Source organism: Coturnix japonica, chromosome 3 (assembly GCF_054131305.1).
Source record: "Coturnix japonica strain WE chromosome 3, WE-NBRP24, whole genome shotgun sequence".
In the NCBI taxonomy this organism is placed as follows: domain Eukaryota; kingdom Metazoa; phylum Chordata; class Aves; order Galliformes; family Phasianidae; genus Coturnix; species Coturnix japonica.
In genome coordinates this window covers 93,144,915-93,168,136 of record NC_140665.1, presented here as the reverse complement: position 1 = coordinate 93,168,136, position 23,222 = coordinate 93,144,915, and positions in this window count along the sequence as shown.

The window sequence follows — 23,222 nt, the reverse complement described above, 5'->3', positions numbered from 1 at the left end:
AAAATTTACTTGCCAAATGAATGCATCATTTTGATTTCCTGCTTGCTTGCTTCAACCAAATCAATTCATCTGTTTCCTAAGAACAATACATAGAAAAACATTGTTTTCATATATTAAAAAAATACTGAAAACATTTTTTCTGAACAAAACCTAACATCTTCATTCTAAGAAGTGGAAATTGAAATTTAGAGAAAGGGCTGGATTTCTGTTTGAAAAATAAAATATCATTCTTATGAGAAAACTAAATGGGATCAAGTGTACAAAAGTTGATAAAGAAATAGAAAATCTCTTTCTTTTTATGTTCAGTTAAATAGTGTTAAAAATTTGTAGCTGACTTTCATACTCGGATCTATTTAAAACAAACCATTGAGGGAGGGTAAAAAAATATTGGAGCACCTCCAACACAAGTTAAACGAACTCTCTGTTAACGTAAATGTTTTTCCTAGCCTTTACTTCATATATCTAGGCAATAATTAACCTCACATTATGAGGCATAGTTTAAAAGAATTGTTTCTGAATATTACCATTTCTGACTACAACTTAGACGAATATTTCCTTTCTCTTTCTCACCTTCATTCAATAAGAGAGGAATTTCTTAGAGAAACATGGAGGAAAAATTATGTACCTTATGACTGTGTGAAATTTTCTTGGGAAAAGATGTGTGAAGATAGGTAGATACAAGTGAAAATCAACCCACAGTTGACCCACAGTCTTTTCATTGTTTGCTTCCACTTTTTCTTCAAGGGGTTTTGATCTCTTATTTCTGTCACTGATACTGTTACTGTTCCTGAAAACTGTTTTAATTTGTTCCACTGGGACTGTTCTGGTGAGAAAGGAAAGGCGGAACAGTGAAATAAAGTTTTGTGGTGAGCTTTATTATCATCCTATCAATCTATGTTGATCTAGAACTTAGTTCAGAATAGAATTTATTGCAGTTTACTGGAAGTAAGAAAAACTCATTCTGAGATGGGAGGCCAAATGAGAGGACTACATATAAACTTTTAACATGTACCATCAGAGAATCAGCTTACACATTATTTTATTATTCTCCTATAGGATAAACTGTTATCATGTTCCCTAGTACTCATTTTGCCTCAGTTAGCAGACACTCTCTGGACAATTCATGAGCACAAGGAACTGCTGTTAGCCCCAGAATTATCCCGAGGTACAATATGGATGCAAATATCATGTGTCAGTGACATAATTTAGCTGTGTGGATTCGAAATGCACTGTGTAATCTTGCCTGAGGACTAGAAAATATTCCTCAGAAAAATTTGCTTTCTTGTATACATGTAGCTTTTATATTATACTTACACTATGTTCTCAACTGGGATAAAAGGAGAGGCCTGAAAAAACTTAATTCTGAAGTTTTAAATGTGACATAAAATTATAGCTTTCTATAATCTGAGAATACACACACCTCATATGTGTATCTAGCACTGACAGCTGAATAAGATAGGGTGGGATAGCATGCACAGCCAAGTCTATAAACCACTGCAAAGATAGACACAGCTTTTTCTGTCACTGTAGAAAATGGTGCATTGAGTGGCAAAGTAACTTGGATAAATCCTGCCTATCATCTGTTATCACCTGTTCTGTCTGTATTCTTCAGTTTAGTGTCCTCTCCGTTGTGTCTATACAGTCACATCTCTGCAAATATTATAAATCTTTTCATTGAACCAATCTGGATCAAAAATAACAGGATTTACTTTAGGGGATTATTTTCCTCCTTGTACTTTATTTGTCTTTCAGTTTTGGACTGATGGTGGTGAGCCATGACTTTGGTTAATGTTTTAAATGTCCCTGTGTTTGGAGTTAAATGAGGCATTCCTTTGCAGGGTTACTGTGGAGCACCACTGCAGAGATGATTACATCTTAGTGGCCGATATGGTTTTTGGTGTCAGTGCTCTTGGACAGCAGAATGCTGAATATTAGATGGTTGTTAATAGATGTCATTAATAAAATCAGTAATGTAAAGATTCTCTTTTCCTTAAGAAATAGTGAGTTAAATTAAAATATGAAATCAAAGATAAAAACACTTGAAGATCAATACAAAATCAATTTTGTAATTAGTGAATGGATTTTATTTCCATGACTATGGTCTACTTTCTTCTCTATTAAAGATTAGAATAAGCTGAGATGGAATCCAGAAAAAAAAATAAAAAATATAGGCAGGGCACTTACACGAATTTTGAAAATTCTTCATCTTAGAAAAATGATTCCACATATAGAAGTGCTCACTCCTACTGCATAGAAAATATAGGACACTTTACAGCTCTTTCATGTGTATGCTACTTCAAATGTATTTCAGAGGAAAAGCATGGACTCAGGTTTTATCATAAACTAACGGAACTAGAAATTTTCAATCATAAATACTGAAGTCAAGTGATACTCTTCTGCTACCCAAAGGTATCTAAGAAATGATATGTTAGCTAGTTATGTCAGTGGAATATCCAGTTGCTTTCAAGTGAGGGAAATTCAACTAAACCCTCTTCTACACTTCCTTTAACTTTTAACATTTCCAAAACACACCATTTTGTTCTATACAAGAAATTGCTTCAAATTGTTCTGGGACTGAAAATTATACAAGCAATGGGAGAGGACTGGTTTGCTCCTAGAAACACATTAGCACAACCTGGTGTGAACAGCAGAAGCCTGGAAATTCTTATTTACACAGCTCCATCCATTCAGTCCATTTGACTGATTTGTTTTAATACTTGTAATACTTGCCTCAGTAAGCACCCTGAGGTGCCTCAACTCATCTATGGAGCCAGGACAGAAGAATGCAAATATAACTGTAATTGCAAATGCAATTCCTATATATATATATATATATATATATATATATTTAAATTTTTATGTATTTATATATTTTAATAAGAACATCATTAAATGAAGTTATTAGATAAGTAAACAAAAGGGGACATGGCCTATAGCTTTTTTTCCCCAAAAAGTATTTTACTTTTAAAAAAATATCTTAGAATGTATTTTTGGGTTAACAAATTTAATCAAAAGTTTTAACCTCCCTACACTGCAAAAGGAATTATAAAATGTTATAAAATAGAATAGTATTTTGGAAAAGACATATATAATAATAATTTATGTTGGTACTCAATGGATGCATACTGTGTCAGTAAACAATCCTCTGACACAATGCTTGGGATGAAACAACTCAGATGTGCTTCAGTAAGACAACACTGCACTGGCATTCAGCACTGACTCAGCTGAAGAAAGAGTCACTTTTTCAGCATAAGCTATGAGTAAAAAGGTTGTGTCTATTTTTTGTTGCTCTCCAGTTTTATAAATATCTTCCACTGAATGTATATAGCTTTTCCTTCTCCTGTAAGAGTGTTGTTTCACGTTTGCTTTCTGTTGAATTTGTGGACATTGCAAGGTTAGCTCAGGACAAGCAACATGCACCTTTCGACACAGATGGCCAAGAGTGCTGCTTCACACCATCAATACAGCTGCCTGGTAGGAATAGCATTAACCTGGCTTGCTCACTTCTCTCAGGTAGGTCTCTAGTGGCTAAGAGTCTCTTTTCCGAGATCATGCAGTAGTGTTATTCTGCAAGAAACAATTCTTGCCCCTGCACTGAATGTGTACATGCTAAGAAATCCAGAGAGACTGTGGCTTTATATACTTCTGTTACCAGTATTAGGGAAATACCTGATATGATGTTAATATACAGGAGATGTAAATTCCCAATGGTCTCATCCTCAGAGTTCATCTAAGAGAACTTCAGACTCCACTGACAGACAAAAGAAAAATGCTCATCAGGCTGCTGGCTTCACTATTGTCTCTGCATTCTTGTTTCAAAAGAATAGCAGAACTAGAAAAGCAATGAGGCCTGCAGATAAATTTCATATTTTCAATTTTTATTTTATTTTATTTTATTTTATTTTATTTTATTTTATTTTATTTTATTTTATTTTTTTCCTATACCGGAGATCACTGTTTTTCACTTATTTTTTATACTGAATATGTCCTTTGATCATGTGCTTAGATAAAGCCTATCTCTTTGGGAAATGATAATTTCACTGAAATTATGAATTTTTCAGTTATATACACATGCATAAGAAGGAAGTACATGACACAGCCCTGCTGAAAACTAAATACCTAGGATTTTTAGAAATATGAAAGGTCAAAGAACAACCTTGGGAAAATTCAGCATGTTTTCATGACCTAAATCTGATTCACTTTTTTGTAATACCCTAAACCAGAACAGATAAAACAAATACATATTAAGGATTATGCAAAAAAACTTTACTTGGTCAATTTTTTATGATTTCATAGAATCACAAAATAACCTGAGTTGGAAGGGACCTGCATGGACCACTCAGTCCAACTCCCAGCTCCACACAGGACCATGTCTCTTCCACGCCCACTGCCCTCTGCTGAAGAACCTGTTCCTAACATCCACCCGATCTTCCCCCTGTTGCAGATCCAGCTGTTCCTTCAAATCCAACCACTGGCCTCTATACAGCAGATTTAATGCTGCTGGTGGTGATTGTTTTCCTTTTGTTTGAATGGTGGTGTTTATAGAAATTCTGAGAAGCCACTGAACTGTTCAAGCACAGCAATGTATGTGCAGGTGATTTACTTCATATTGCTTCTGCTCTTTGGATTTTAAATAAGTAATAATGAACTCCTTCCAATTGCACTGTAAGTTTAGGCCTGGACTTTACTGTTTTACAGCTTGCAGATAATAAATAATATTTTGGGGCAATTATATGATATAGCTTGCTGCCCATAAAGAATAAGAGGGTAAAATATTCACATTTAATTTTTCATTACCAGTTTGAATTTAAATTGTAAATAAGGAAAGTTCCTCCTGGTCTGGTTCTTAATGATCATAATAGCTTCTGTAATTCATGTCATAGTCCTTAAAGGTGGTAATACTAAATAAATTATAAATATCTTCCTAGCATGTTCATCACCTCTGCTACTTAAATACACTTCAGATTTCACAGAAAGCAATGTTTATGTTTAGCACTCTGTAGCACTTCTGAAGTGTGTTTTATCATTACCTTTCAGTGTTGTACTCATGTGGCATATTCAACCCAGAAATATTAAAATACACAGATAAAGATTTATTGAAAATCTGAATGAATATGTCAAGTTCATATTCTACATTGTATGAAGATTTATTTTTTGTTGCCCATTACTGTTTGGTAATATTATATGGTTTAAGAGCAGTAGAATAGGAAGATATTTGAAGTCTTCATATTCTTAACACAAACATTCCTGGCAAGTGCTTTTCAAATGCAAGACACACACAGACTGCACTGTGAATGTTTACATTGCCCATCTCTTAAATTTCCTCTATAATATACCCACAATGTATAGAAGTTAGAGACAGGTTAGGCATGCCATCTTTATGCCTACAGGTTATGTCACTGTTGGATGTATCGACTCCGTAGCCTCTAGAGCTCTGTGTGTACCAGGGTTCCTAGCTGTCCTGTGTCAAAAGTCATTTGCTTTTGATGGCTGAATATACAAGCAGGACCTTGATTGGTCTGACATTTTCTGAGACTTCCAATTTTTGTAGTGTCTGTGAGGTCAGCCTCTGTTGCTATGACACTGACTTACAGGTAGACTTGCTTGAAAGCACAGTAGTTTGTTTCATGCCTTTCTACACAAGAAGAGCAACACTGAACCACACTTGCTGAATAATGCTTTTCTGGTTGTCTTGAATGGGATGTATTTTTCTCCTATAGAAATTTATTTGTTTTTTATTTTGTTGGTTTTATTTCTCCAACTAGGAATGAAGAATCAGACTCTGAAAAGCATGCTCTCATCGTAAAAAATGTACATTTTTTTGGTCCACATTACTTAAATATTTTCTTCTACCAAACTGTGACTCAACTGGGTTTATGTCAACTGTCAAGAGTTAAATCCTCCTTGTCTTTCCCTACTGTATCCTCAAGGAACTGCCTGTGTATTTATCAAACTGTAAAATCCTCCTCATCCAGGCCTTTATGGCCTAAACTTCTCTCAAATTCTGTTGTTCATTTTTATCTTTCCAATGCTTCCTCACTTAATTTACACTCTTTTACTATTCTTAGTGTGAGTTTTCAGCTAGACAGCCTCTCCTTAGAGAAGATATTGAATTGTCCAAATAGCAGTAGATGTCCCTCATCACTCAAGAACCAGAAGGGACTTTGGAATTGGATGTCACTCACTGGCAAGAGTGAGTATAATAGGAAGGCAATGACTAGAATCAAAGGTGATCCAGAAGTACAGTGAATTATGAGTCATTTTGTGAAATACTTTCTACCGGATTTACTGAATTTTACTCAAACATAGTGTTTATAAGGCTCAAAATAGTTCAGGGCTTTTTTTACCTGCATTAAAGACCTTGAATTTCTGTTCAAACCATTACAGATTCTTTCCCTTGCTTCCAGAAGAACTTTATACCAGCCTGAGCATTTTTCATCAGGTTCAGTCACAGGTGAATGTGAAAGTCTCGAATGAGTTTTGTGGGATTGTTTTCTGAGACAGTCATATCAAGAAAACTTCTCCAATAAAGTTTTTTTTTTTCTTTTTTTTTCTTTTCTTTCTTTTTTTTTTCTTTTTAAACCAAACACATTTATTTTAGTCATCCTAAATATTCTTATCATTTGTCACGACACTTCGAGCTTGCTGAGAAGGGAATAAAATCTGCAGTAGAGCTAACACTCCTTTCTGTTTTACTAAAATTGATTTCTATTCCAGTTTCTCAATGACATTTCCTTTAGTTGTCAGTTTGAGGGTCATATTTAGAATATGTGGAAGTACATAAAACTGCATGGAATACAACCCTTCATATTTCCATAAATCAACTGCTCATGTTACAGCTGGATGGGCTATGAGATAGAATTAGATCAAAACATTTTATATAAAAAGGGATACTACAAAAGTCCTACTATGTTACAAAAGCATTTGAAGGAGGTTTTATAAGGAGGTTGCATGGGGTTTTGACGGATTAAAAGCTAATGGCACTACAGTCACAGTCTCAGCGGAAATCTATCTTGATCTCATTAAGAGCTGAGAGCTAGAGACATGAGAACAGCAATGAAAACAAATGATTCAGAATGTAATGGAAACTATTATTTAGATTCCAGGGCTTCTCCTGATTTCACTGGTCGTAGGCAAACCCCACAACAGGAGAAAAATCTATTAGAATGTAAAGGATGAGTGACTTAATGTAAGTCAGAGTTTAGACTTTCTTTTTTGAAGTGTACAAGAAAGAGATTTTTGCAGTAAATCTATATCTACAAGGGAGTTTGTGTCGTAATAAATTGTATCAAAATCATGCGAAATTGCAAGAATAAAACCCCAGAAGACAAGATGGTTGAATTTAAAATGTTATCAATTTTTAAAAGATTTTCATTACTGTCCATCCAGCTCAGGCTCAAAGTGAATACATTTTTAACTTCTCTGGTTGGCAAGGTGAGATGACTTCTTAATAAGCCAGTTACTAAAACCCACAAATATTTAGCAAAAGAATATAATTTTTTAGATTATCATATATGATGCATGACTGCAAATCCTAACCAGTAAATATGAAAGTGATTATGTGCATGCTGATTCTTCACATTTATTTTAGTATCTTCTTATCTTTTAGGATGAAAAATATTACTGAACAACATTTCATGTTCTGTGCTTTGTGTGTGTTTGTGCAATAATATTTGTTTGATATATTTTCCCCTGAGATTGAAGTTTTTCTGATCATTAAGTTTTATTTCATTTAGCAATCCTGAAATAACATTTTATGAGAAAAATCAGAAAGCAGTATTTGTTAAACAGTGTTTGAGATGTGCAGCTTTAAGGATGATATCTAGTTATCTCATTTTATCACCAAGAAAAAGAAATGCTAGAATGATCATCCTAGGTAAACAGCTATATGTAAGATTTAGAGATTGAAAGCTGAATTAGAGATCAGGATGGATTTTAGGTTTTTTTCTAATTGTCAGTAGTCCTCCTTTTGTGTTGCTTTAAAATATCATGTGAATTTTCCTCATTGCCTTATAAAAATACATAGTTAAGTTTAAGAGCAACAGAGTGATTTTTTTTCTGTTTCTAGAAAGATATTTTTTATTTTCTATAGCACCTAATAAGCTTCGTAACTGATCTTTTTATTTTTTATTTTTTATTTTTTATTTTTATTTTTTATACTCTGCTACTCCTAATGTAGTAGGATCACTAACTCTCACCCTGATTAACCCTTTCTTATCTTTCCTTACTGTTAAGGAAAAAGATAAGAAAAGAAAAGATAAGGAAAAAATATGTATTTTATTGGTTGAATATTTCTCTGAGTAGGATATTTTTATTCCTGTGCTTTTATTCTGCTTACTAAGTACTCTTATTATGCAAAGAAACAGGTGAGAAATGCATAAATCACTCTTCCTAGTGCAGTTGATGGAGAATTAGACTTTTCCAGTTATGTGGTTCAAGACTTCTGAGGTTCAAATTGTTTTTGCCTAGGCAAAGATGTGCAGTATCTTCTGGGACTGTGTGCCCTGGTGGCGCCAGTGGTAGGAATGCCGCGTTGCAACACCGGAGGCCCTGGGTTCGAATCCCCCTGTGGTGCAAGTGGTAGAAGTGCCGCTCTGCTACACAGGAGTCTCGAATCCCGGAGGGTTGGACTCGATGATCTCTAAGGTCCCTTCCAACCCGCACAAGACTATGATGATGATATGATGATCCCAATGGACTGGTAGCAATGGAAAGAGACCTGAGAATGATCAATTGAATGGGCAGAAAATAATGAATTCAGACATCTGAAACTGTAATTCCTGCAAATATTTAGTCATCTGGACAGCTCTAGGCACCTGAATAGCTACTACCTTAAACAAATCATGATATTATTCAGTAAATCTGCAGACAAATTGTTATATTCATTTTTTGAACTCTAATGTATTCTAATTATTTTTCATTAGAATAAATGATAGAAAAAATGAGATTAAGCCAAAAGAAATTATATATTGTTAAAGATCTCTGTTTTTACAATGAGATTTCAAGTCCAACAATAACAACCAATTGTACTCTGTGCCTGGGATGACAAGCTTTGGTTCAGAGTTTTTGAAAGCAGGTGTACATGTTTTAAGTAAGAGATCTTATCATAAAGCATGATATTAATTAGTTTTAAATAGGTAAGTACTTTGTGATAATCACAGAGATCTTCATCGACAAACTTATCCCTAAAATTCTCACTGTCAGGACTTTTTATGTTCAATGTGCCGTAATCCAATTTATCTGTTCAGGAATTATTGATGATTCTGCAATCTCATCTAGGTCTCTTGTAATTGCAAAGGATATCATTCCAATAGTTTTCAAACCTCTGTGGGCCACTGTGGAAGATTCATCAACTCCATAGTCTGTCACAGGAGTGATTTATATTGTCACAAGAGGGGTGCATAATGCATTTCACAAAGAACAACATGAAGAAAAGCATGCCTTATATACATGCAAAATCTAAAGATCAGTGTTGAAGAATAAAGGTGATTTAAAGAAGCTAAATTCGACATTACCACCTCTATATTGTCTGTAAATGTTATCCTCTTAAGCAATCTAGTTCATCAGCTGCCAATAAAGTTCAGGTGAAATGGTACCTCCTGAAAGAAACCTGGAAATTGACTCATCTGAGAAAGATGTAAAGGGTCTGTAAATGACTATGAGGAAGTGATATAGTTAACAGGTCTTTACTTCTTAGCCTATGCAAACAAGTAGCAGTAGGCTCCCTAGTCATCTGCTGTGAAATTTAAAACCAGAACAAGTAAAGCACTGGAAAAGAGACTATCTGTAATAAAAATAATGACATAAAGTAGCAGTCGATAAACTGCAAATCTTTACTGAATGTCAAAGTTATTCAGTACCATCACTAGTAGGGCAAATATCCAAAAAAGATATGTTCTTTACCTGCATGGCTATAATTTCAATAATTCAATTTTAAAAATAAAATGTATTTTCAGCAGTTATCTGATATTCCAGTTTAGTTGAGTTCAAAATGCTGTTGCAGAGGTGGGAGAGATTGAATTGCACTGACTCTCTAAGAGTAAGAATCAGGACTACTACAAGCAGTTGGTTGAGCTTGTGACATCAGTGAGATAGAGAGTTCACTATGAGTTTGTTCAAGTTGTGAAGTCCAAAGCACCTTTTAGCAAAAACTGTCAAAATCTTTTATTCACTGACCCCAGCAAAATAAAACAATGTTCAAGGCAATTATGCATTAATTAATCTCCAGTGGCAAATTACCAAGAATTAGCTCTGTGTTATAGCCACTCTATCATAAACAACCTTTTTTTCTAATGTTGCTGCTGGTTTAATGTAGATTGCTAGTCAAATCATGCATTTTTGGAGTTATTTCTGCTGTACAGCAGAAACGTCATTGTGGATAAATATGAACAGGAATCTGAATTTACAGTATATATTAAGGATTAACACTCAGTTTTACTAGTTTCCCTTATTTTGGGTTAGCAGTGATATACATGACTGTGTTGTGGGTTATAATTTAAAAGAACATTTTAAGGTACACTGCATTTTTTATTTTCACTTATTAAATGACAATGCTAAGGGTCACCAACCTGCTAGTTTGCTTCTTAATTCAACACAGTGAAATTTGCAATGCATATGTGAAGTGCAATTGTAAAATGGGATTTTTTTTCTGTTGGCATGGAACATTAAAAAATGTCCATATTATCTTTATGAATATGCATTTTTAAATTTAGAAGAAACACATTCTGAAGTTTTCATAGATTCACACTCTTCATGGTATTAAATAAAAAAAAAAAAAAAGGCACCAGCTTTTATTAGGTATTGTTAGATACTCGCTTTCATTTCTTGAGGATATATTCCTTCTTAAAATACTTTAACCATTATATTTAAAAAACAAAAACAAAAAACAAACAAACACACACACACACAAAACAACATTGCATTGCTTTATTAACAATTAACAACAAACAACTGACAACAAAAAGTGATCATAGATCACAGAACCTCAGAATTACAGAATGACCCAGGTTGGAAGAGACCTCAAGGATCATGAAGCTCTAACTCCCCTGTCTAGCAGGGCCACCAAACATACACCTTTACTAGATCAGGTTGCCCAGGGCCCCGTCCAACCTTGCCTTGAACACCTCCAAGGATGGGGCATCCACAACCTCCCTGGGCAGCTTGTTCCAGGACCTCACCACTCTCCTAGTAAAGAACTTCACCCTAACATCCAACCTAAATCTTCCCTCTTTTAACTTAAAACTATTTCCCCTTGTCCTGCTATTATCGGCCCTTTCAAAGAGTTTACTCCCCTCCTGATTGTAGGTTCCCTTCAGGTACTGAAAGGCTGCAATGAGGTCACCCCACATCCTTCTTTTTTCCAGGCTGAACAAGCCCAGCTCCCTCAGCCTGTCTTAATAGGGGAGGTGCTCCAGCCCCCTGATCATCTTTGTGGCCCTCCTCTGACCCTTTCCAACATCTCTCTCTCTTTCTTGTACTGAGTGCTCCATGCCTGGACATGGTACTCCAGATGGGGCCTCACGAGAGCAGAGTAGGACATACAAGAACAGCAGAATACTTTTCCATGTTCTTTAGAGTTTGGATTAGATTTGCCTTTTTTTGGAATGGAAAAGAACCACCTCAAACTGAGGGATACTAATAGAGAACACTCCACAGGGATTTATTAAATGCAGTCTCTCCTGAGACATCTTAAATTAAAGGCTAAATTTAAATTGGGGTACCAATATTCTGTCTCAGTCAACATTTTGGATTCTGACTTGTAAAGACATAATTTGCTTCCGGCTTTCATGAGCCATGTACTTATAATAAAGCAGTAGCAGTTTTGCAGACAAAACTTACAGTGCATATAGGTACAATTTTCTGTCCCATTTTTGGAATTGTACCTGTTCTTATACATTTATCTGTTAGGCATCATCATGTACAAGAAAATTTCACAGCTTTAGCCTGAAACATTAACTTCCATGGATTTCAGTACATACTTCTAGCTCAATTTCTTGATGAAATTTTGACTTGGTTAGAAAATACTCAGAATATGCTGTAAAGAAAAGCTACACCAAAATAAGAATTAGAATGACTGAAACAAGCAGTTTTTAAGTGAGTTTAGCGGCAGAACAGTGAAAAATCTTGTAAACATTTCAACCTATCTTGAATTATTAACATAATTCCCTATAATTTCTCATGAGGTTGATACTAAACATCCCATGACATGCCTGCATGATCAAAGACTAAGAATTCTGGATTCAGTTCATGAATTCAAAAGTGGGGTTAGTGTCCAAAAGTTGAAAATTCATTCCACCCAACAGTAGTAGAAATGTATGTGCTGCATGCTTGTTTGTATTTTTTGCCTTAAATATGCATGTATGAAATTCTCCCTTGTTACTAGTTATCTACCTGTATTAAGTGTTTTAAATTTGTCAAAATAATTTAAAAAAATAAATAAGTCAGGAATACTGTAGGTGATAATGAGGGTTTGGGGAGTAGGAAAAGTAAAGAAACGGACAATCAATATTTCATCAGCATGTCTCAATAGGCTTCTAAATCCCCATTTTAAAAATATGATTTATTAAGAAAGAATAATGCTGTATATAAGGCTATAAACATGTATTTGCCAATTTTATTAAGAAAAACTATAGTATATATATATTCTGCTGGATGTGTGTATATTTTAATAATTAACTACACCCCGAGCACTCAGAAATACTGGCTACTTTCTCTATTATTTCCTTTACACTGAGCTATAGAAAAGAAACATGAAAAGAATCCCTGGAAACTCAGTACACTACGTGATTTCAATATCTTGATAGCACTTTGCTGCACATATAAAAGTCAGGAGCCAGAGCCAACAGATCTACTCATCCCATGGTGCCTGACTTAACTGCCTTGGTTATTTTTCCCAAAAGAATGTTATAGTAAGTGGATGCCTCAGTTTGGGATGAAGCCGAAAAGGCAGAGTAAGATGAACTCTGGTCAACTGATGCCACCACACCAAAACCAAATTTATTATATATATAACACATAGAGAAATCTGCACATGTGCATTCAGAGTAGCCTAACAATGGTTTCTGTATGTTCAAAAGTGGATGCTACCTGAGCTGTCATCTGTGTAATTCCAGGAAAGTGTGGATATGGCAGAAAGACATAATTTCATGTTTTCTTACCTTTATCTTGTAAACTATAAATTGCCTTTTCACTAGGGAGATCTGTAGCTACTTAACTGTGGCATGTTCTAGCTATGTCTTTCAAAACAAAAAAAATGCCAATTAGTTCTCTGCTTTTGATGCACAGTCTGGCTTCATCCATACTAATAAAATATTTCAGACCTCAGGTTTGGGTAACCCCATCCAAACTCCTCACTAGGGATGGTATCTGAACCAGACTAGATAGCAAACCATAGGCAGAAATACTTTGGGAGATTTGTCTTTGTTTACAAATCTGAAAAGTGTAGAGTATACAAATTATATTCCTGTTACTACAGGTATGTAGTTGCTTAATTTTTAGTGTATATATATAGATATATATATACTAGAATATATCTATTTTATTCTATAGTGTGTGTGTGTGTGTGTATATATATGTATGTATATGTATGTATGTGTGTGTGTGTGTGTGTATACATATATATACTTAAAAGTAAATTTCTGTTGCTTATTTTAGAAAGGAGATACAACTGTGCATTAGAAAGCCAAAATTAAGGTGCTGGCATATAAGCAACTGGTTTTATACACTCCAATTATGAACAAGAAAAGTGAAGTCAGTAGAAGTACTGGAGCTTTTTAGTGCTTTCATCTTGTAGTGAAGATGTTTTTCAGTCATTGACTGCAGTCTGGATGTGGTCAGTGCATTTTTGAATCATCACAGTGTATATAAGACTTCCATGTGTGCATAAAACAGCTCATAAGATGCTTAATCCTTTGTGGAACAGCATTTGGAGGCCAGATAGGGTATTTCAAACGGTGTTAGGTGCCCTTGCTGTGATAGCTAAATCTGACTTGGTCACTCCCAAAGTGCAGTTCATATGAGCTGATTTAGATTCCCATTTGAAGATGGGATAAGTCCCTGGAAACTCGTAATTCCCTCTCTAACTTAAAAGAGAATCTTCCATAATCCTAACATTAGTGGTGGGTGACTTCAAGACATGCAGTACGAGTAGATGAGATAAAACATTTGCCCATGTGTCTAAACATCACAACTATATTGAAAACAAGTGTATAATTTAATAATTTTTCTGGTATGAAATGAAAGATTTTCTGTAATGATTCTGTTTTCATTCTAGCACATAAGTAGTGGAGATATGATATTATAAACAAGAGATGATGAGAAATACTGGCCTGGTCCCAAACAAAGGTAAGAATTCAATTCTGTCTTTTTACAATACAATCAGCTTATGCATTATTACAAAGATTTCCTATGTTATCTCGGGAAGATCTGAGATTCTCTCATTATGATTTATGAGAAGACTGCTTGAGATAGAGCAGAGGAGTTCAGAGAGAACAAATGAAGCTGAGCCTGGGAGAAGAGTAAGGAAGGGTGTGTATTTTGAATGTTTATATTTGTTTTACATGAACCAATTTGTTTTAATTGACAATTAATTAAATTCTTTTTCCTCAAGCTGTTTTGCCTGTGACAGTAGCTCATAATCTCTCTCCATGTGTTTACCTCATCCTCCAAACTTTCACATCCTCTTTTGCCCCTTTGTCCCTTTAAAGAGGGGTGAATGAAAGGCTGGATGTATGAAACTGATGTATGAAACCTGTGAATATCTAAGAATGGAAACTTGTATTAACTTGCATTTAAGTCATAATACTGAATTTTTACCCTTCATGTGGTTTTTCCAGGCTGGGATCTATTTGTTGAAAGAACTGTAGAAATATGGCTACAACTTGAATGAATATCTACCATTCTACATCACAGAAAACTTGCTTTCTACATTAAAATAAATTCTGGCAAATTCAATCAGCCTTAAGCAGAATACTGTGTACAGAGAGGCTCTTTGTAGTTTAAAAGTTTGAGAAATATATACAAGTTAAAGCTAATCAACTTTAATTTAAGCTGTAGGTCTTTTGAGCATGACTCATGCCCTCTTCATTATCTTACCCTTACAGCATTACTAACATGCTAGTGTAATTAAGATTGGTATCTTATAAAATTTATCCTGAGGAAATTTACAACACAAAAAGAATACTTTTCAGTTCTTTAACGGTACCAAACATAATCATCCTTTATTTTCATGAAAATGAGAATATGTTACTCCACTACATGATAGAAGAATCTTCTTTATGATTAATGCATTTAAATACAACAGTTATAACTGCAGAATACCAAATAGGTAAAACTACTTTGCAACTATTTTATGAATACTGTGATTTCAACAGTCATAGTTAAAATGCTTAATAGAGTTGCTTCAATGTCAGTATCTATTTTTAGCCATTTCAAGTATATGTTACAACCGAGGAATGCAAAATGTACTAGTATTTTCAAAGACATAAAAGGCATGTGGCTGTTTCATAGTTTCTGTCCACTAAATAGAGGTGCTTTTATGGACCATGACAATGACTCAAACACGGGCAGATACATGCACATCTTCCTACACTCCTTATGTCAACATATACAATGACAGTAAAACAGCTTATTTGGACTTCTGGAGGGCAGACTTTGAACTGTTCAGGACCCTGGTAGGAAGAGTCCCTTGGGATTCAGTCCTGAAGGGTAAGGGGGTTCAGGAGGGCTGTTTGTTCCCCGAGAAGGAAACCTTAAAGGGGCAGGAGCACGCTGTACTCCTGTGATGCAAGACAAGCTGCTGGGGAAGAAGACAAGTGTGAATAAACACAGAGCTTTTCCTGAGGCTACAGGGGAAAAAGAGAACCTCCCTCCTGTGAAAGAAGGGATGGCTAAACTGGGGAGAGTAAAGAGAAACTGTTAGAATGTGCAGGGAGAAAATTAAAAGGGCAAAATCCCAGCTTGAGCTCAACTTGCCCACTGGGATAAAAGAGAGGAAAAACCTTTAACAAATATATTAAAAACAAGGGGAGGGCTAAGGAGAATCTCCATCTTTTACTGGATGCAGAAGGGAATGTGACTGCTGAGGATAAGGAAAAGGCTGAGGTACTCCATGCCTTCTTTACACCTGTCTTTGAAATTCAGACCAATTATCCATGGGATACTCTACCCCTAACCTGGAAATCTGGCACTAGGAGAAGAACACACTCCTCATAATTCAGGTGGAAACAGAAAACTACTACTCCACCTGGACTGCCACAAGTCTGTGGGGCTGAATGGGATCCAACAGGGGATCCAACAGAGGGAGCAGGGGGAGGTGATTGCCAAACTACTTTTAATCATCTACCAGCTTTTCTCATCAATAAGAAATCTCCCAGAAGAATGGAGGCTTGCCAAGGTGACTCTCATCTACAGGAAGGGTCATAAGGAGAATGCATAGAACAACAGAACTGTCAGTCTGATCTCTGCCAGGAAAGGTTATGGAGCAGATCATTTCAAGGGAAATCACAAGACATGTCTGGGACAAGGGAGGGATCAGACCTAGCCAGCATGGGTTCATGAAAAGCAGAGGTTGTACCACTACACAATGCGTGGCACGTGGCAGAAAACAAAGGGCTAGAAGTGTTGTGGGAAGAAATTAATACAGTAGAGTCTAAAAATCAAGTAGGATTTTTTTCATTTTGAAAATCTGATTATTTTAATGTTCTGTATTAAGTATACTTTTGACACTGACTTTTAATAAAATTGTATGAGAAACAGATTGATGTCAACAGTTGAAAATACAGTAGATAGCTTTCCTGTCCAGAATTTTATTTTTCTATTGCAAGAACTCGTAGACAATTTCATACTACATGTGGCATCAGAACTAAAGCCACAGTTATTCTCATGACAGTTGGCCCTTTTTGGCCTATTCTGACAGAGAGGTTAAAGCAAGAAAATATAAGCCATATGTCTATCCTCTGAAGACACCCAGTAGTCTTCTTTTAGTGAACGTTTGATCACCTTCAAATAAGATTACTTCAGTTCTTGAAATAATCTAGCACAGTAAAAGAATTCTTAAATGTTTCCTCTCCTCAGACTTGCTATCCTGATATCAAAGAGATCCCAAGGAATACAGAAATGAGATTATATGAGCAGATTATTTATAAATTCATGTCTAGATTATTATATTATTTTATTTACCCTCTCTGGTTTCCCATATAGAGAATTAGGAAAATAGACCCTTATCATTATGTAGTTGGAATATATTTCATGGAAGACAAACAGTGAAATGGAACTGAATGTATCAGTTTCCCTGACCCTGCCATTTGGGGAGAGGACTGCACTCTGTTTTTCGTGCTGTCTTAACCTTATGAAAGTTTTAAGTCATTCAGCCCTGCTGGTCAGTGTGATAGTAGATTACAGAGGGAGTACTTCAAAGCTTCAGGAGCATGATCCATTTTAGCTTTCTTTTGAAGAAACATGACTGAGTTATTCTGGACAGTTCAAAAGACAGAGAAACAAGGAAATCAAAGAGGTAATAAAAACTACAAACAAAGTGTAATGTCTGCTGGGCCTGATTCCTGCTCTTCAGCCCTTCTAAGCACAGAAGTTTGACACTTCTTTTCGGTTTCATTTTTTTCTCCCTTGTAGATAAGAGATATAGAAGTCAATAGCATGCAAGCATCTGCTCTTTATTCTTCACTGCATTGTTCCTACTTTTGTCTGTTAATAGATATCATTTACTTTGGTGTTGTCTATCATACTTTATTTAAAAAAAAAAAAATCCCCAAAACTACATATATTAACTGAGGCCCTTCTGTGAAACACTTCATGACCCTTCTGGTTGCTATTCCTTTTTAACTGGGCAGCACTGCTCTATGCCAGCTACTGCTAATTGGTCCCTTAGTTGCAGCTAGAGAAATAATTGGTTTATATTGGCTTCTTTGAGCCATGATAGTGTCTTTATATCGTATCTTATTCACAATACTCCTGAATACTCATCATGCTGAAAGACTCAGAAGATCAGAGCTTTAAAAATTCTAATACATTTGGTATTAAAAATTCATCCTCAGAGTATGTCTTTGGATTTGGGTAAGGTTGCCAGTCTTAAATTGTATATTCTGGGATGAATATAGATGGAGATTGTGTGCAGAATCATTCATGGGAGTTCAGAGATCAAAGGATCTGCTGCTGTCTGACCTAGTAGAATACAGTGAGCTTGTTTCCCCATAGAAATATATGTACACACTTCACTGAAATCCTGCTAAATGAGGTGACATACATCTTTATAGTGGGCTGTGACTGAACCAAGTGAGTATTAAAAATTATAGTCAAAGCTCTGTGAAAGACACTGATAAATTATACTACAGACAGCAGACAGGATGTATTGTTTGCAGAAAAAAATAACTGTGGCGATGTGCCCACTTTCCCAATGCCTGGAGCACAGCCAGCTACATTGGTATTATGACATAAATGAGTTTGTAAAGTACATTTAATGGCGTATCAAATTCTTTCATTTACCTGATAGCAGCTTTTTATCATTCTTAAGAGTTTGCAATTTATTTTGTCTGTTTTTCATTTTTCTTTGTAGTGCACAAGCCTTCCAGAAATGTTTGGCATCAATTTCAATGTTGTTTACATTATTAAACCAGTGAGCATGAGAGGTTATTGCACTTTATGGGATCGTTTTGATTTGTTTTTATTTATTTTTTTTTTCCAGTTTCTCTTTTCCTCAATGTCCAGAAATAGTGTTCTCTAATTGTTCCATTTATTTTGTTGAAATAGTAATCAACCGTGCATCTGAAGACATCACCTTCAGGAAAATGAATATTTTTGAGCTTCTCCTATATGCTTTTGTTACAATTTGAAAGGCTTGACTTCAAAGATGATTAATTTATATTTTTTTTACACACTTCCACTAAAAGCATATAAAGATATTTAAAATCATATCTATTTTAACAAATTGATAGTCTGGAATTTGAAACAAATGAATTTTTTTCTGAGCTCCCTTCCAGCTATCTCTGGACACACGTACTTAAAGAATCATAGAACTGTTTCAGTTGCAAGAGAACATTAAAAGCTATATAGTCTGACTCCCCTGAAATGAACAGGGGTGCCTGAAGATAGATCAGGTTGCTCAGTGCCCTGTCCAGCTTGACCATGACTTTTCTCCAAGGAAAGGTCATTCATCACATCTCTGTGCAACCTGTTCCATTGTCTCACCACTCTTACTGTAAAAATCTTCTTACTTATACCCAGTCTAAATCTTCTCTTTTTATTTGAAGTCATTTCTTCTTGTCCAGACACAGCAGACCCTGCTTAAGAGTCTACCCCTTTCTCTTATGCAGACTCCCTTTATATACTAAAAGGCTGCTCTGAGGTCTCCTTGGAACCTTCTCTCCTCCAGGCTGAACAGCCCCAGCTCTCTCAGCTTGTCCTCATAGAGGAAGAATTCCATCCTTTGAATCATTTTTGAAGCCCTCCTCCAGGTTCACTCTCTATGCTGAAGCTCAGCTCTCTGCATTGCACCTGAGCTATTAAGATCTGCAGTAAGTTATTCCGAATGCAAGTTACTTCTGAATTCAATCTGAATGCTGTAGTCCACAAGTACTTTAGTTTCAGTGGTCAGTTGTGACTATGTGACTCGTTGTCACATATATCGTTACATTTTTTCTATTCCGGATTTTCAAAATGTGGAGTAGAAAAAGAGATGGTGGTTGGGTCCATCTTCAACATAGGCTTGGTCTGACTGCTCTGCTGATGTGTTATTACAGTCTCCTAACCTGGGCATTTACACCATTTCTAGTCCAAGTAGCACTGTTGTGCCCAGCCCAGTGCTAGCAAAGAAGACTACGGCTAATGTTAGCTTTCTCCTCTGATAACTTTACTCTTGCAAGAGATTTTGGATTCAGATAGCACTATATAACTTCATTTCCTTTAAATGCTTGTTAGTAACATACATGCAAAGGGTATTTAAAAAGGTACTTAAACATTTAACATCTTTTTTATAATTAGTTTTTAAAAATCTGTGTTATTGTATTTTAAAATACCTTGTAAGAATGGAAAAGAATTCAACATTATTTCTCAACACCTTAGTAAAGCACAAGCATCCAAACAGTAGGGTAGCTGGATTAGTGAAGGGAGCACTTTATAATGAGATTTGTCAGGGGAGCACTTCATGAAACACCACATTCCCTACCAAAGGCTACAACAAACTGTAATGAGATTTAAAGACTTATCTACCTATTCTTTCACAGCTACAGAAAGATCATGTCCCTGGAGAATTTGCTACAATCCCAGAAATGCTACTGCTAATTTTATAGTACTAGTATAAAAAAAGGAATACATACACCTTCCATTAATATTACATCTCTTCCTATTTCTGAAATATAAAGACTTTAAAATTCACTGGCTTGCTATGTATTAATATCTTATCTCTGTCTTGAGGATATTGATCTTAAACATAAAGTGCAACTTCTGCACTATTTGGATCCTAAATTATCAACATGTCAGATTGATCTTCACTTATCATGGAGGTGATTGTGAAGCTTATTTCAATTGATTCATTTTATTCAGTTAAATGAGTTGGAAAAGTATGGAAGTTTAGATTTTGTGATCTGAAACTATGAGTACCAAATAGTAAGTCTTCAAGGCTGATTGAGTATTTTCAAGTGGATTTTAGTTTGTTTTTTATTTATCTGTTGTGCACAACTGCATTCTGCTAAATTACAAAACAATAATTACAGAGACCCTAAAGGAGAAGTTGGAAACATTAGTACAAGTACATTCTTTCAAGATGCCTTTAAGTTCAGTCTAGCAGAACAACATAGTCAATAAGGAAGGCAGCCACCCTGAACTGAACTGAAAGCAGCAAACTCCCATGCAACAAATTAAATTAACCATTTAACAGATAGTAGTACAAACCTGAGCAAAGATGAATCCAAACACAAAAAGTATGCAAATGCACAGACAGTATCTGTATTATTTCTCTATTATAACTGAAATTAATGAGTCATTTATGTTGGAAGGAACTGCTAGTAGAGAGTGAGGCATTGTAAATGTTGACTCCATGGAACTAAAAATGAAGAAAATGGAAGTTTAACAAGCAAGAAACATTCCCAGTGGGTAAATGTTTCATCATTCATGTGCACATCCTTTCATGTACTTTGAACTGAATTTCAGAAAAGAAATAATCTGTGCAGTAAATTTAAAGCCACCTTCACAATTTATTTCACTATCTTCAGAGCTAAGATATATTTTAAACAGTTTGCCTTTATTCTCCACAAGGGTTTCCATGCTTTTTCCTTTGGCCGTCCTGGGATGTGTCATTCTGGGAGTACCAGCACACACAGAAGGAAGACAAACATTTTAGGACTGCAGTAAATCATGTGCGTATGAGGTGAACAAGTCTGGGAGAGCCAGAAGAATTTTGATAAGATTTTCCAAAATGTAAGTTTAGCTCATATAGATACAATTAGCATTGAAATAATAGACATTTAGATTTTCAACATATATAAGGATGCACAGTAACATTCTACTTTTTAGGTTGTGATTAATGTCTTTACCATTCTCCTTGTGATCTTAGCAATTATATTTGTGGAGCGATAATTACCTAAATCCTCAAATAGAAGAAACAGAAAATATAATCAATAGTTTATTTTTATATATTTACTTTCAGATTCTTACTAATTTTTTAATTTTGGTTTTAGCGAGATCTATCTGTCTCTGAAAATGATGAGTGAATAACAAGTTTTGGTACTGTATTACTTAAACATACTTATTTTTAGAATGCAAACAACAATTCCAGATCTCTGTAATTCAAAACAGAAGATGATTAATCTAAAATTATATCTACCAAGAACAATATATCTCTCAAATAGGCCTTTTCTGTAGGTGGTGTTACAGAATTTGTGTCATACATTAGAGGATTAATTTGAAACATTCTTTTTCCCTAAGGTGAGTTCAGATCTTTATCTACTGATTATTTCTATTAATGAAACTGTGCTTCTAAATTTGTTTCCTGACTGAACTCTCATTTATTGTAGTGCTGGAAAAACAAAAAAGAATTTTCAAAAAAGAAATATTTTCACAAGACGTTTCTCTCTGTCTAATTTTCCAGTCTAAGCCATAACAAACAGGTTGATTTCACTGAAATATTAATATATATTAATAAAGTATAATTTTATAAATATGTCATTTTCAGCCCTGTTAATCGAACATGGTGCAATATTTTCCACACTGTAAGTATTGTTTTGTAACAACAATAACTGTCATTTGAAATGAGTAACTGTATCAGTTTTGATGCTTTCCTACTAAAATGAGTTATGCTACTAATGTAATATTAAAAGACAAAAGGTTCACATCTATTTGAACCCAAGAGATTCAGATAAAGTGGGTGAATCAGTTCTGCTTTCTGATTATAATAATAACACATTCAGGTAGTCTTTTTTTAACAGCGATCAGTGACTCACCTCAGTCTTATTTCTTCTGTATGCTAAAAATGCTATTTTTTCTATTTTCCAGTTTTACGTTTGTGTTTAATTATAAAATGAAAACTCATCAAGGAGGAGAAAAAAACATATTATTTTTGTGTATACTGTTTCATAAATGAATTATTCTGCTCTATGGACTGTTATTCATTTTAAAACTTTTTGGATAGTTGTCAGGTATTTATGAAATTTTCATAAAAACTGAAAGAATTATTAACTCAAAATTAATGTCAATTTGTCAAAAAACAATATTATGTTTTCTCTCTGGAAGAATTAGATAATGCAACATCAGAGAAGTAACATACTTAGAATAGTAATGTGATTAAAATAGAAACATGGGAAAATAGCATACACAACAAAAATATTATGGAAAGTATTTTATAAATACTCCAAACCAAACGTGTTGGTTGCTCTGAAAGTAATGCTTAAAGTAATGTTTTATATTTACTTCCATGGAAGCTACAATAGATACAAAGAGCCACTACTAGCTATGCTTTTTCACCAGCTATTTACAGCAGCTTGCATGCTCTAATGCATCATGAAAATCTGCACCAGCAGAGCTAACACACTGTCTTTGTCACCACTGATTAAATGTACCACTCACCACCACACTGTGCTCACATCCAGTGTTTGATCTCTGTAAATGTTCAGCAAATGCCAAGGAATGTCAACACATACAGTTCTTTCCATATGGAGGAATTAAATGACATACCTTTACTTCATGTCAGGCACCATTTTCTCAGACTGCCCTTCTTC